The following is a 16,363-nucleotide window of genomic DNA, read 5'->3' as shown; positions in this document are numbered from 1 at the left end:
GCCTCATAACTGCAACCTCTCAGTATGTTATGGGACAAGTGAGTTTGGCAATTGTAATGACCTTTCTCAGTGAAAAATATGGCAACATGTAGACAATTAGTCCAACCAGCGAAGACAAAGAGGTTGATATGTGAAAAAATAATATAGTCATAATTTTTTTTCACAATGCGAGGAGGGAGTGTCCTGACCAACACACTAAAATTCCTGGGTAGGGGAAAGGGGTGGGGGGTGGTGGGGGGGGGGGGGTTGAGGGGGGGGGCAGCATGTGAAGGTCACTTCTTTATGTGTTTCTCAGATACCACGAAACTGTGGATTCTAGCAAAAATGTTTCCCAGTACAAAACAAAATTAATCTACATGTAAATTTCTAACAAAAAATTGTTATTTATTTTTTCTAGGACTCATATTTTCTGCATTTGGGGGTGAGGGGGGGGGGCAGCATGTGAAGGTCACTTCTTTATGTGTTTCTCAGATACCACGAAACTGTGGATTCTAGCAAAAATGTTTCCCAGTACAAAACAAAATTAATCTACATGTAAATTTCTAACAAAAAATTGTTATTTATTTTTTCTAGGACTCATATTTTCTGCATTTGTCATTGCAAAGGATGGAAAATCATAGATTATGTACATTTTTGCACATGTCATGGCATTATGCTTCTGTGAAGAAGATATTGTTAAACCACCAATACTGAGCATCTTAAAATGACAGAGGAATCTGTTGAAACTGTTAAAGTGAGATAGACATAGCTGTGCAACTGTTGACTGAATTGTATTAAGGGATTCCTGTTATTGTTTGTGAGTCAAAAAGACTCATTTATAACTAAAAACAAAGATGATGAGACTGCCAAACAAAAGCGCTGGCAGGTCGACAGACACACAAACACACACACAAAATTCTAGCTTTCGCAACCAACGGCTGCTTCGTCAGGAAAGAGGGAAGGAGAGGGAAAGACGAAAGGATGTGGGTTTTAAGGGAGAGGGTAAGGAGTCATTCCAATCCTGGGAGCGGAAAGACTTACCTTAGGGGGAAAAAAGGACGGGTATACACTCGTGCACACACACACATATCCATCCACACATATACAGACACAAGCAGACATATTAAAAGGCAAAGAGTTTGGGCAGAGATGTCAGTCGAGGCGGAAGTGCAGAGGCAAAGATGTTGTTGAATGACAGGTGAGGTATGAGTGGCGGCAACTTGAAATTAGCAGAGATTGAGGCCTGGTGGATAACGGGAAGAGAGGATATATTGAAGGGCAAGTTCCCATCTCCGGAGTTCGGATAGGTTGGTGTTAGTGGGAAGTATCCAGATAACCCAGACGGCGTAACACTGTGCCAAGATGTACTGGCCGTGCACCAAGGCATGTTTAGCCACAGGGTGATCCTCATTACCAACAAACACTGTCTGCCTGTGTCTATTCATGCGAATGGACAGTTTGTTGCTGGTCATTCCCACATAGAATGCATCACAGTGTAGGCAGGTCAGTTGGTAAATCACGTGGGTGCTTTCACACGTGGCTCTGCCTTTGCTCGTGTACACCTTCCGGGTTACAGGACTGGAGTAAGTGGTGGTGGGAGGGTGCATGGGACAGGTTTTACACCGAGGGCGGTTACAGGGGTAGGAGCCAGAGGGTAGGGAAGGTGGTTTGGGGATTTCATAGGGATGAACTAAGAGGTTACGAAGGTTAGGTGGACGGCGGAAAGACACTCTTGGTGGAGTGGGGAGGATTTCTTGAAGGATGGATCTCATTTCAGGGCAGGATTTGAGGAAGTCGTATCCCTGCTGGAGAGCCACATTCAGAATCTGATCCAGTCCTGGAAAGTATCCTATCACAAGTGGGGCACTTTTATGGTTCTTCTGTGGGAGGTTCTGGGTTTGAGGGGGTGAGGAAGTGGCTCTGGTTATTTGCTTCTGTACCAGGTCGGGAGGGTAGTTGCGGGATGCGAAAGCTGTTATCAGGTTGTTGGTGTAATGGTTCAGGGATTCCGGACTGGAGCAGATTCGTTTGCCACAAAGACCTAGGCTGTAGGGAAGGGACCGTTTGATGTGGAATGGGTGGCAGCTGTCATAATGGAGGTACTGTTGCTTGTTGGTGGGTTTGATGTGGACGGACATGTGAAGCTGGCCATTGGACAGATGGAGGTCAACGTCAAGGAAAGTGGCATGGGATTTGGAGTAGGACCAGGTGAATCTGATGGAACCAAAGGAGTTGAGGTTGGAGAGGAAATTCTGGAGTTCTTCTTCACTGTGAGTCCAGATCATGAAGATGTCATCAATAAATCTGTACCAAACTTTGGGTTGGCAGGCCTGGGTAACCAAGAAGGCTTCCTCTAAGCGACCCATGAATAGGTTGGCGTACGAGGGGGCCATCCTGGTACCCATGGCTGTTCCCTTTAATTGTTGATATGTCTGGCCTTCAAAAGTGAAGAAGTTGTGGGTCAGGATGAAGCTGGCTAAGGTAATGAGGTTGGTTGGTTGGTTTGGGGAAGGAGACCAGACAGCGTGGTCATCGGTCTCATCAGATTAGGGAAGGATGGGGAAGGAAGTCGGCCGTGCCCTTTCAGAGGAACCATCCCGGCATTTGCCTGGAGTGATTTAGGGAAATCACGGAAAACCTAAATCAGGATGGCCGGACGCGGGATTGAACCGTCGTCCTCCCGAATGCGAGTCTAGTATCTAACCACTGCGCCACCCCGCTCGGTAAGGCAATGAGGAAAGAGGTTTTAGGTAGGGTGGCAGGTGGTCGGCGTGAAAGGAAGTGCTCCATCGCAGCGAGGCCCTGGACGTGCGGAATATTTGTGTATAAGGAACCCATTACATGCAGTCTCCCATCCTTCATCAAAGACACCAACCACTTTCTCGAACGCCTGGAATCCTTACCCAATCTGTTACCCCCGGAAACCATCCTTGTAACCACACTTCCTTATATTATATTCAGACTCATTTATAAGACACACAGTCAAACAAAGGCAGTCATATGCAAGAAGAAGAGAGAAAAACTTGCCTGCACTGCATGCTACAACAGAGCAGTGAATATGTACAGTAGCACAGATAATGGAAATCTGTGAACAATAATTGAAATTTCAGTCTCAGAAGACAGATATTATTGGAAGAACTGTCACTGATTTAGATGGCTTCTAAAAAAGTGTTGTTCACTCCACTATATTGAAATGTTAAGATCACAGCAAGTATCCTATGCAGCAAGAGATGGCAGATCTCATACACAATAGATTTAACTGAAAGCTGCCATGTAATTGGCATTATTCTGAAAACTTTGTGATTCACTTACAGAAAATTCAGTGGTGTAAGATGCAATCTGATGAATATATCCAATATTGTAGCAGCTAGGGCAGCTTGCTAAGAAAAATGCTCAACATCTGGAAAAAATGTCATCACCATGCTATTTATCTCAATAAGACCTGACACAACGAGAATCATACCAGGAAGCACATATGCCAGGATTCAAAGAACAATGGTGGTTTGAAAGTGCAAATTGTCAAAGGACATAGATCTGTTATATGTCACGCATCATCATCATCATCATCATCATCATCATCAGACTAAGCCTTTATCACACGTGCAGAGTTAACATATACGAGGGTAAGTCAATTATTATCCACAATTTAATTATGTTTTTGTTTATTTTGGTAGCACTGTCATTTTACGTTGATGGCGCATGTTTTGTTTATTTGCTGTTATATCTTTGCAATTTTCAAGCTGCTAGTTTCGTTATTCTGCTGTGCTGTTAATCATGGCTGCTTCACTGTCTATTTGCACCAAAGAAGAGCAATGTCCATTGATTTGTTCCTTTTTTGTGGTTGGAAGGTGTATCAGGGGCTGAAATTCATCGAAGACTTTCGGAACAGTACGGGGACAGTGTTTTGCCACAATAGTGTGTATACAAATGGATTGAAAAATTACGAAATGCTTACACAAATGTTACGCACGATGAAGGAGCCGAACGACCATTTACCTCCACAAATGAAGAAACCATTGAGCATTCACTTGAAATGATTCTCTTAGACAGACAATTAACTATTGATGAAGTGGCACATCGTTCGCAAATTAGTCACAGTTCTGCCTATGAAATCATCCACAACAGACTTGGGTTTCATAAAGTCTGTGCAAGATGGGTCCCAAAACAACTCGCACAGTTCCATAAACAAACGTGCTTGGACATCTACAAAAAAAATTTGGATTGCTATGGAAATGAAGGGGACAACTTCTTTGACAGGATCATTACTGGTGACGAAACTTGGATCCTTCATTATGAGCCAGAGAGTAAACGGCAGAGTATGGAATGGAAACATCCAAATTTTCCATGCAAGAAAAAGTTCAAGACTCAACTGTCTGCAGGAAAACGGATGCTTATGGTTTTTTGGGATGTCCAGTACTGGAACATTATGGGGAAAGGGGCACAACAATAAACAGTGTACATTACAGTGAGATGCTTACTGCCAGGCTAAAGCCTGCAGTTCGAAGCAAACACCGAAGATTGCTGTCAAAAGGTGTTGTGTTGTTGCACGACAATGTCTGTCGGCATACTGCTTCCCACACTGCTGAAACACTCCAGAAACTCAAATTTGAAGTACTGGATCATCCTCCATATAGTCCCGATCTTGCCCCTTCTGACTATCACTTGTTTGGTCCATCCAAACAGGTATTAAGGGGCTGTCGATTTGCCTTGGACGAAGCAGTGAAAAAAGCAGTGCATTCCTGGCTCGCAGCTCAGCCGAGAACCTTCTTTTATGATGGCATCAGGAAGCTTGTTCAATGATGGGCCAAGGTATATAGGATTTATGATGAGATTTACAGGATTATTGCTAGACCAACATGGATAATGCCAGTAATCTCTCTAAGAACAAAGAATGCAGAAATTTTGCAGTGGTTAGAAGAGAAAACTAGCTCAATTTTGGCTCCTAAATGAAAGCAGATATACATTGTGTGTTCAAAAAAATAATATTTTAGGTTGGCAGAAAAACATTTATTGGTTTGGAAGTACGGAACTTTCGTCCCCTTCAAAGTAGTCTTCTTGGGAATGCACTTTCTTCTCCCAACACTCTTGCCATTGTTGGAAAAATTCTGGAACATTTCTTTTGGAATTAGGATCAGCTGGATTGTCACATTTGTCATGAAGTCTCCCCTTGATTCAAATTGTGTAACTCTCAGCGGCACTGTTAGCTTGAAAAATAACCAAAGCCATGTAGAGCCATGCCTGGTTGTAGGGAATCTAATGAACCACAGAAATGTAATGTTTGGTGAGAAAAGTCTGAATCAGATGTGCAGAATTGGTGGAAATGTTATAAGGATGAAGCTGCCAAGTTTTTGCTGCCAAGGATCCAATTATTTGCACTGCACTACATCATGAAAATGACTAAGGACCTGCTGGCAGTATTTCTTTGTGATTGTTTGGCCTTGTGTTGCATACTCATGCTGCACCAACCCATGAGAATCAAAGAAAATGATCAATGTGACCTTGACATTGCCACGGACTTGACATGCTTCTTTTGGCCTCAAGAATATCAGATGTTTCCACTGTGATGACTGCATCTTTGTTTCTGGATCGTGCCCATAAACTGATATCTCATAACCTGCTACCAAGGTGTTCAGAAAGTTGGTATTGCCGTTGACATTGTCAAGCATGTTCTGTATGATTTCCAGGTGGTGTTGCTTCTGCTCTATTGTCAACAGTTTTGGTACAAATTTATCGGACATTCTCCTCAGCACAAATCATCAGTCAAAATTAAATGTACCAATTCATGCTTACCCCTATCTCATTTGCATGTTCTCATAGTGTGATGGTCTTTCATGACCAAAGTCTGCACTTGCACAATTACATTGTCATTTTGGCTTGTTGAGGGTCTGAATCTTGCAAATGGTTTTCACTTGGGTATCACCATGCTTTTGGCAAAATTTTAGTGCTCAGTTCATTCCATCGTTTTACAACCAGACTCTTTACATGTCCTGACTCATACGCTAACTACCAGTGACAGAAACTGTCTGTCGGTAGGAAAAAATTCATGACTGGGTGTGAATGTCTCCACCACATCTCCAATGAAGAAAGTCTCCTGTGGTTCACTGGTTTTCATAGGAAAGAAGAAGGGTCATTACTTTTTGAACACACCTCATGTTGGAGGATGTCAAGTGCCACAAACACCTGTGTGACATATTTAGATCTGGCTGCTTATGGGCCACTCCCCGTTTCCTCTCTTCTACTAACAGTGTATAAGTATGTGACAGAACAGCTGCTGACCATATACTGTCTGTGCTGGGTTGTTTCTCAGTGTTGGCTGTGCAATTTATATTTCAAATTTTGTACCAAGGTTAAAACTAACATATACTATTAATGAGTACTTGAATGTTCAGGTAAGGGTGTTCATGTAATTAAATTTAAAAGACTGTTGTAACAAGAGATCAGCAGTAAGTGTTGCAATATGCCTTAAAATATAACCAAAAATGTATGAAATATGGAAAGGCAAAAGAATGGAACTTTTTTATCACAGGCTTCTGCAGCCATATAATTTGTTTACACGAAGTCCTTCCCTGCTTCTAACTATAAAATCCTTATTTCAGTATGCTATATGCTGACAGACGAAACTTTCATTTCTGATTGGGTGCCTTGCAATGTACTGTGCGTAGCCATCTCATACATATGTCATATAGCTTTGCAGACTGTATTGTTCAAAGACAGAGTTAGTGGAAATGAGCTCAACAAGCACAGGCACTGGCCCAAAGACTTCTGGTGTGTGGCAACTAACATTTATGACCAGAACGGGAGTGGGAGAATGATGCAAAGTATGTAATATACCTTATTCTGTGCCCTCAATGTCATTCAAGAACATGTGTTTTATTACATTGTGATTTGGTTGTTATATACAGGGTGTTTCAGCTAAGCTGATCACTTGAGGTATTGCCTGATTGTTTAAGGTATTGCATTTCTGTTTTCATCCAAACAAATTGTGAAAAAGTCTTCAGTAATTGGCATATTGTCCCTTTTCATTGCTATGTTAATTACAAGGCTACAGGTATGAAAGTTACTTTTTAAAATGTATCTTTAGTCATTTCTGCTGCTAGTATTGTAGTTAAAAAGGAGAAAATTGAACAGCATTTCATGCTCCATAACCCAGTTAGTAGTTCCAGAGAAATTATATTTAGAACTTAGGATTTATACATTTTGAATATGAAATCAGTTGCTGTCTTATGTTATTGTTTATGTTGTTATACGGAACTGCCACATCAGGCTCATGGTGCACTGCAGTTTGACACAGCGAAGAGAGCCGGCTTACAAAAGTGATATAGTGGAGAAAAGTTTTTAATTAAACTAGCACTAGTTGCATTTGGCTGTGTGTGTTGGATGTTCACACCTACTGAAAGGCAAAGAATGTGGCATCTAAGGATAATTAACTATTGTAACAGTTCTGTTCTTGTTGTTGCCATAATCTTGAAAGAAAATAGTACGCCGACAACTGAATGGATTTGTAAAACTGAACTTCAGGCATAAAGAATGTTAAATAATAACTTCATGTCATTATTTTACTATTGAAGTAATACATAGTTGCAAAATTACATAAGCAACAGCAACAGAAATGAAATAACTGAAAGACGGTGTTCGTGAACACTCCCTCAGAATTTCATTTATGTCATGAAGTGTTCCAAATTTCCACTGTCTACTGCAATATGCTGTCTACTGTCTACCGCAGTCAGTAGTGCAAGGACATCTGGACAGATTGGAGAGGTTCCATCAGTATCATTGCACATACTAGAATAGCACAATTTCTAAAAGCTTTTGGGTCATTGAAACTTGTGTGTAAACTTCATCTTTGAGATTACCTCAGAAAATCAGTCCAGTGCAAATGAGCAAGCCTACTTATAATACATTCATGTCCTATCTAGTGACCATGAAAGAGCTGGATGAGCGCATTCCTAGCTATAAGCTCAAAGTGATGTAAGCACCTACTGTGCCATTTCACATAAATCTACATATTTGTAGTGGTCCTTCCTCTCAGAGAGCTGGTAGCATTTTGGAAAATAATTGTGCTGCCTTATGCCTGTTACAGTCTCTTTGGTAAAGCAAGGGCCAGTCATGTATCTCCAATAATCCTGCACCAAATGTTCATACTCCATTGCCATTGATGTTCATCCTACCTCAACCAATGTGAATTCTCGGCAGCCAAATAATGCATATTTCTAACATTCAGCATTCCATGCTTTGTAGAGATAGCTTCATTTGTAAAAATAATCCTTTGAAGCAGGAACCTTTTGTTATTATCTTACATTAGAACTGAATGACAGGATTCCATGTGTGTCTGCAGTCCTGCTGCTCAATATGCTGGTGTGGTGACACACAATATAGATGGAAGCTCTTCACGCATCAAATGTGAACAATGCTGATCTGTCTTATTCGAGACACACTTGCCATTTCTCTGGATTGAACCGGAGGGTTACGAACAGCAGCAGCCAAAATATGTAACTTATTCACTCTGCTCAGTGCTAGCTTGTTCCATACCCTCTTTGTAGTATCCCAATGCCCTTCCAATAACAATTTTTTGGGAATTCATGGAATTGCCATTTTTGTTGGGTACTGTCTGTCAAGAAACATTTGATGTACAACTCCACTACTTTCTTTGCATTCCTTATAGATAGTCTTTAAAGGAGCAGCAATCTAATTTTTCTTGGTTTGTGAAAGGCATTTATGTTTTCAAAGTAACTACTACTTGACACACATAAACGACACAGAAAGAATGGAAGCCGCATTTCCCCCCTCTACCTTTTATAATGGTATCATGGCACTGCAACACTCTACTTCCTCTATATTTAATGTGACATATTTCCTTATTTGGGTATGAATTCATAAGCTTTTGTTTAAGACAGCAATGAGTTTCATGTTCGAAACAGATGAGTTGTAAGTTCTAAATAATGTAATTACTTCGAAACTAGAAATCTGATTTTGAAGAGTGAAATGCCAATGAATTCGTTTCTTTTAGAGCTGTGATTCAAGCAGCAGATGTTAATATAATTCTATTCAAAAAAACTAAGTTGACACTCATATCTCGGTAATTAGTAGGTCTATGAAATGAGACTACATTGTTATTTTCCATGACAAATCAGAAGACAGGTGATCTGTTATGTTAAAACGTGTAGCAAGCATTGCAGATTATGTAAATATGACACTCAGCTTTAGGTAAGATTATAGCTTTATACCATTTACCAGACGTACTTAATACGTTTTTATTTTTGCCATGACCTATAAAATTTTTTAGTGTGTGCATGACAACAAGAGCAATTCAGCTCAACAAATTATGATGAGGTGTAATGCCTGGTGGCTGATGCACACTGAATTAAGTAATAATTTTTTTGGTTTGTATCATAAAATGAATGTTTAGGTATAAAGTGTATTATACTATTCTTCACCTCTTTTATGCAGTTTTCTGTATTTTAGACCTGAAGATGGCTCATCAATGAGCTGAACTAGTAATGTATAAATGAATTTTAACGATCCTGACCTAGGGTTTTTATGCACATATTTTGAAATCAGACTACATCTACAACTACATCTATATCAGTATCTATACTCCACAAGACACTTTGTGGTGTTTGGTGGAGGGTACTTTTTGTGCCACTGTCACTTTCCCTCTTTTCCTGTTCCAGTTGCAAATAGTTCACAGGAAGAACAATTACCAAAAAGCCTCTGTGTGGGCTCAAATGTCTTTAGTTTTATCTTTGTGATGTTTTCATGAGGTATGCTTAGGAGGAAGCAACATACTTGTTGACTGGTCTAGAAGTGCATGACCTCAGAACTTTAAAACTAAACCACACTGTGATGCAGAATGCCTCTCTTACAGTGTCTGCCACTGGAATTTGTTGGTCATCACTGTGTTGCTTTTGTGTTTGCTAAATAAAACTGTAACAAAATGTGCTACTCTTCTTTGGATTTTCTCTATTTCCTCTGTTTAGTCCTATCTGGCACAGATTCCATACTGAGAAGGAGTATTAAAGTTTTGTCAAATGAATGTTTTGTAAGCTTTTGTTGATTGACTAAATTACCCGAGACTTCTTTCAATCAAACTCAGTCTGGCATTGCTTTAATTGCAATTAATTTTCTGTAGTTGTTCCATTTAAAATCACTCCGTATGCATAACTCATTGATGTTTTATGGAAATAACTGCCCGAAATAATATGTTATTTGGTGAGGACTGTCTCACAATTCAGCTGGATGAAAACAGAATTACAATATCTCAAATGGTTCCAGAAATATTTGATGTGAACAACTTAGTTGAATCACCCTGTAGATTCCACTGAAGTATTTGCAGCTGTTTCACTATGTTTCTCAGGGTAGCTATTGTTTTTGTTATGGTAGTGGTGTTGGTCTTCAGTCACAACAGTGGTTTGATGCAGCCCTCCAAGTTAGTCCATCTTGTGTTGTTGTTGTTGTTGTTGTTGTTGTTGTTGTCTTCAGTCATGAGACTGGTTTGATGCAGCTCTCCGTGCTACTCTATCCTGTGCAAGCTTCTTCATCTTCCAGTACTTACTGCAACCTACATCTTTCTGAATCTGCTTAGTGTATTCATCTCTTGGTCTCCCTCTACGATTTTTACCCTCCACGCTGCCCTCCAATGCTAAATTTGTGATCCCTTGATGCCTCAGAACATGTCCTACCAACCGGTCCCTTCTTCTTGTCAAGTTGTGCCACAAACTCCTCTTCTCCCCAAATCTATTCAATACCTACTCATTAGTTATGAGATCTACCCATCTAATCTTCAGCATTCTTCTGTAGCACCACATTTCGAAAGCTTCTATTCTCTTCTTGTCCAAACTATTTATCGTCCATGCTTCACTTCCGTACATGGCTACACTCCATACAAATACTTTCAGAAACGACTTCCTGACACTTAAATCTATACTCGATGTTAACAAATTTCTCTTCTTCAGCAACGCTTTGCTTGCCATTGCCAGTCTACATTTTATATCCTCTCTACTTCAACCATCATCAGTTATTTTACTCCGCAAATAGCAAAACTCCTTTACTACTTTAAGTGTCTCATTTCCTAATCTAATTCCCTCAGCATCACCGGACTTCATTCAACTACATTCCATTATCCTCGTTTTGTTTTTTGTCGATGTTCATCTTATGTCCTCCTTTCAAGACACTGTCCATTCCGTTCAACTGCTCTTCCAAGTCCTTTGCTGTCTCTGACAGAATTACAATGTCGTCGGCGAACCTCAAAGTTTTTATTTCTTCTCCATGGACTTTAATACCTATTCCGAATTTTTCTTTTGTTTTCTTTACTGCTTGCTCAATATACAGATTGAATAACATTGGGGAGAGGCTACAACCCTGTCTCACTCCCTTCCCAACCACTGCTTCCCTTTCGTGCCCCTCGACTCTTATAACTGCCATCTTGTTTCTGTACAAATTGTAAATAGCCTTTCGCTCCCTGTATTTTACCCCTGCCACCTTTAGAATTTGAAAGAGAGTATTCCAGTCAACATTGTCAAAAGCTTTCTCTAAGTCCACAAATGCTAGGAATATAGGTTTGCCTTTCCTTAATCTATTTTCTAAGATAAGTCATAGTGTCAGTATTGCCTCACATGTTCCAACTTTTCTGCGGAATCCAAACTGATCTTCGCCGAGGTCGGCTTCTACCAGTTTTTCCATTCATCTGTAAAGAATTTGCATTAGTATTTTGCAGCTGTGACTTATTAAACTGATAGTTCGGTAATTTTCACATCTGTCGACACCTGCTTTCTTTGGGATTGGAATTATTATATTCTTCTTGAAGTCTGAGGGTATTTCGCCTGTCTCATTCATCTTCCTCACCAGATGGTAGAGTTTTGTAAGGACTGGCCCTCCCAAGGCCGTCAGTAGTTCCAATGGAATGTTGTCTACTCCCGGGGCCTTGTTTCGACTCAGGTCTTTCTGTGCTCTGTCAAACTCTTCATGCAGTATCGTATCTCCCATTTCATCTTCATCTACATCCTCTTCCATTTCCATAATATTGTCCTCAAGTACATTGCCCTTGTATAGACCCTCATATACTCCTTCCAGCTTTCTGCTTTCCCTTCTTTGCTTAGAACTGGGTTTCCATCTGAGCTCTTGATATTCACACAAGTGGCTCTCTTTTCTCCAAAGGTCTCTTTAATTTTCCTGTAGGCAGTATCTATCTTACCCCTAGTGAGATAAGCTTCTACATCCTTACAATTGTCCTCTAGCCATCCCTGCTTAGCCATTTTGCACTTCCTGTCGATCTCATTTTTGAGACGTTTGTATTCCCTTTTGCCTGCTTCATTTACTGCGTTTTTATATTTTCTCCTTTCATAAATTAAATTCAATATTTCTTCTGTTACCCAAGGATTTCTACTAGCCCTCATCTTTTTACCTACTTGAACCTCTGTTGCCTTCATTACTTCATCCCTCAGAACTACCCATTCTTCTTCTACTGTATTTCTTTCCCCCATTCCTGTCAATTGTTCCCTTATGCTCTCCCTGAAACTCTGTACAACCTCTGGTTCTTTCAGTTTATCCAGGTCCCATCTCCTTAAATTGCCGTCTTTTTGCAGTTTCTTCAGTTTTAATTTACTGTTCATAACCAATAGATTGTGGTTAGAGTCCACATCTGCCCCTGGAAATGTCTTACAGTTTAAAATCTGGTTCCTAAATCTCTGTCTTACCATTATATAATCTATCTGAAACCTTTTAGTATCTCCAGGGTTCTTCCATGTATACAACCTCCTTTCATGATTCTTGAACCAAGTGTTAGTTATAATTAAGTTATGCTCTGTGCAAAATTCTACCATGCGGCTTGCTCTTTCATTTCGTACCCCCCCAATCCATATTCACCTACTACGTTTCCTTCTCTTCCTTTTCCTACTGTCGAATTCCATTCACGCATGACTATTAAATTTTCATCTCCCTTCACTACCTGAATAATTTCTTTTATCTCATCATACATTTCATCAATTTCTTCATCATCTGCAGAGCTAATTGGCATATAAACTTGTACTACTGTAGTAGGCATGGGCTTCGTGTCTATCTTGGCCACAATAATGCGTTCACTATGCTGTTGGTAGTAGCTTATCCTCACTCCTATTTTTTTATTCATTATTAAGCCTACTCCTGCATTACTCCTATTTGATTTTGTATTTATAACCCTGTATTCACCTGACCAAAAGTCTTGTTCCTCCTGCTGCCGAACTTCACTAATTCCCACTATATCTAACTTCAACCTATCCATTTCCCTTTTTAAATTTTCTAACCTACCTGCCCGATTAAGGGATCTGACATTCCACACTCCGATCTGTAGAATGCCAGTTTTCTTTCTCCTGATAACGACGTCCTCTTGAGTAGTCCCTGCCCGGAGATCCGAATGGGGGACTATTTTACCTCTGGAATATTTTACCCAAGAGGACGCCATCATCATTTAACCATACAGTGAAGCTGCATGCCCTCGGGAAAAATTACAGCTGTAGTTTCCCCTTGCTTTCAGCTGTTCGCAGTACCAGCACAGCAAGGCCATTTTGGTTAGTGTTGCAAGGCCAGATCAGTCAATCATCCAGACTGTTGCCCCTGCAACTACTGAAAAGGCTGCTGCTCCTCTTCAGGAACCACACGTTTGTCTGGCCTCTCAACAGATACCCCTCTGTTGTGGTTGCACCTACGGTACGTCCATCTGTATCGCTGAGGCACTCAAGCCTCCCCACCAACGGCAAGGTCCATGGTTCATGGGGGTAAGAGTCCATCTTGTGATGGTAAAAAATACATATTCTTGGTTGTTGTGCTGTGGGTGAATGAATTCTTATTGAAGCCTAATGTTTTATGCCGATCTGCAGAGGACATCTTCAAGAGGGGTTGTAATATTTAGGAAGGTCTGATGCTCACCCTGACTTGCTACTGAATGTAGTGAAATTCAGTTTCTGCATGTTCCTGATGTCCCATGTCTGTGTGGGAGCACATGGAAACAGAATTTTTCTTCCATCAGTAGCAAGCCAGGGTGTCCATCAGGCCTCAAAAAAGCTACAACTCCTCTTGAAGATGTACCCCGCAGATGGGGGTGAAACATTGAGAAATTCTTGCAACCATGACATAACCAGCCAGAATATTTCAACAAGTGTGAGTCAAGGCTCTGCAAACCTCTTCATCTCTTAAATTCTGCATTTGTGTGGCCATAGTGTCTGTAGGTGCTTTATAATTCATGAGGGTATTTTTGCTCCATCGTTGCAACTACAAAAATGCGTGATTTTTTTCACCAGACACGTTTCGCTTTATTGAGGTAAAGCATCATCGGTGGTCTGTAATGAAGTTTATTTACATTTTGATTTGCTTTTTAGATCAAAAAACAGTTCATTAAGAATAAGGTGGTTTGTTCGTATGGTGATTTTTCTGCTGCTTTCTCGCTTACATCAGGAACATTAACCAACTTTTCATGAATCACATAGAAAAACTAGTATTTGAAGACATAATAACAAAGAAAAGCTACATCGTCATCTACTGGTACAGATACATGGATGACATAATATGCATGGTAGATGAACCTAAAAACAGAATACAGCAACTACACAAAGACATAAATACTGTACACAAAAACATAAAGTTCAGAATAGAAGAAGAACAAGAAAACACTCTCAACTTTTTAAACATAACCATAAAAAAAGACAATAAAAAAACACGCCTTTGACATATGCAGAAAACCCACAAGTGACATCTCAAATGAAACTTCAAACCACCTACAGGACCACAAACAAGCAGCAATCAGATACATGTTAAACAGGCTGTACAGGATCCCCCCTAAGCATTTCTAATTACCAAAAAGAGTTAGCCATTATAAAACAAATAGCATTAAAAATGAACTCAAAGAAACAATGTAAAACTAAACATAATAATAAAGGGACAAATAAGGAAGAAAACTAACCAAACCATGCTAACTCATACAACTTGCACTACAACGAAACAACTGGCATACAATGACCTACCGCAACAAATTCACTCATAAAATAGGAAACATATTCAAAACACATAAACATTGCTTACAAAACAAACAATTCCATACAAAAACACATCGCAAAACTAAAATCAAAACTAGACAGATGCCAACAATGTGGTATCTATCAGCTCAGTTGCAGAGACTGTGAGAAGATATACATTGGAATGACTGGCAGCACATTTGACACAAGATATAAAGAACACATCAGAGCATTCAAATATGGTGCAAGTCATTCAACATTTGTGGATCATCTAAAAGAAGAACACCATAGACAAAGCAATATTGAAAACAATACGAATATCATAAAAATCACTAAAGACAGACACCTCCTTCCTTTCCAAGTAAATTTACACATACAAAAAGCATTAACATAAAATAAGCTGTTGCTCAGTGACCAGATAAATTTTGGAAACCAGACTCTATATAAAATAATTGCCAAAATCACATGAAAAGTAAGAGAACCTTTTCCATCCTTCACCCCCTTCCACTCTCCAACAACCCTCCACCCCCTCCCCCTACTCACTGTTTCATTTCACCTCTTGCTCCTTACCTTCTCCTCTAACCCACACTCCATCACACTGCTATATACTTATGTTCAAACATCATGGTCCCCCTCCACAAAAAAAAAAAAAAAAAAAAAAACACACACACACCATCGCTGTTCCTTCTCTACTCTTACACAGTATATAAATACACAGAAACATACTTAAATAGAATTACACAAATACAATAATCTAATTTAAAAAAGAATATTTGTCATATTAACAGAATCTTCCGTCTGTTCTTGGTAGAACAACATTGGAAAAGCACCAGTTTGCTTTTGGTCTACAGTATTGTAGAACAAAAGAAAACAGGTGCTTTTCATTTATTAAGAAAATGACAAAGTAGTGGAAAGATTATGTTGGCAACACTACAAAACACAAACATCAACACATACTTGAAGTACGAAAACAAACAGAATACAGTGGTGTGCATAAAAGTGTGTTGTGAGAAAAACATAGTGCTGCAGAACATCTAAAAAGTAGATGAAAATTATCGGTGTCTAACACAGAAAAACAACGATGTGCTAGCAGACGGCATTTCCTATTGTAAGCGAGAAAGCAGCCGAAAAATCACCATACGTACAAACCAACATATTCTTAATGACTGTTTTTTATCTAAAAAGCAAACCAAAATGTAAATAAACTTAATTACAGACCACTGATGATGCTTTACCTCAATAAAGCGAAACGTATCAGGTGAAAAAAATTATGCATTTTTGTAGTTGCAATGACGGATCAAAAATACCCTCATGATTCTTCATCTGTGTGTGGCAACTGCAAGCTACATATGTTTGAACCTGCTCACTTTATTCAAGCTTCAGCCTCCATTTACAATTTTTAT

The 16,363-nt window shown here is 39.7% G+C and overlaps 1 protein-coding gene across 1 annotated transcript in view; it reads left to right on the top strand.

The window, feature by feature from the left end:
* The window catches only part of LOC126088260 (spatacsin), a 388,646-nt gene that overhangs the window by 176,128 nt on the left and 196,155 nt on the right, over nt 1-16,363 (top strand). The window lies entirely within an intron of this gene.

Source organism: Schistocerca cancellata, chromosome 6 (genome assembly GCF_023864275.1).
Source record: "Schistocerca cancellata isolate TAMUIC-IGC-003103 chromosome 6, iqSchCanc2.1, whole genome shotgun sequence".
Lineage (NCBI taxonomy): Eukaryota > Metazoa > Arthropoda > Insecta > Orthoptera > Acrididae > Schistocerca > Schistocerca cancellata.
Note: the sequence above shows the minus strand (reverse complement) of the source record. Positions and strands in the feature narration are given on the sequence as shown.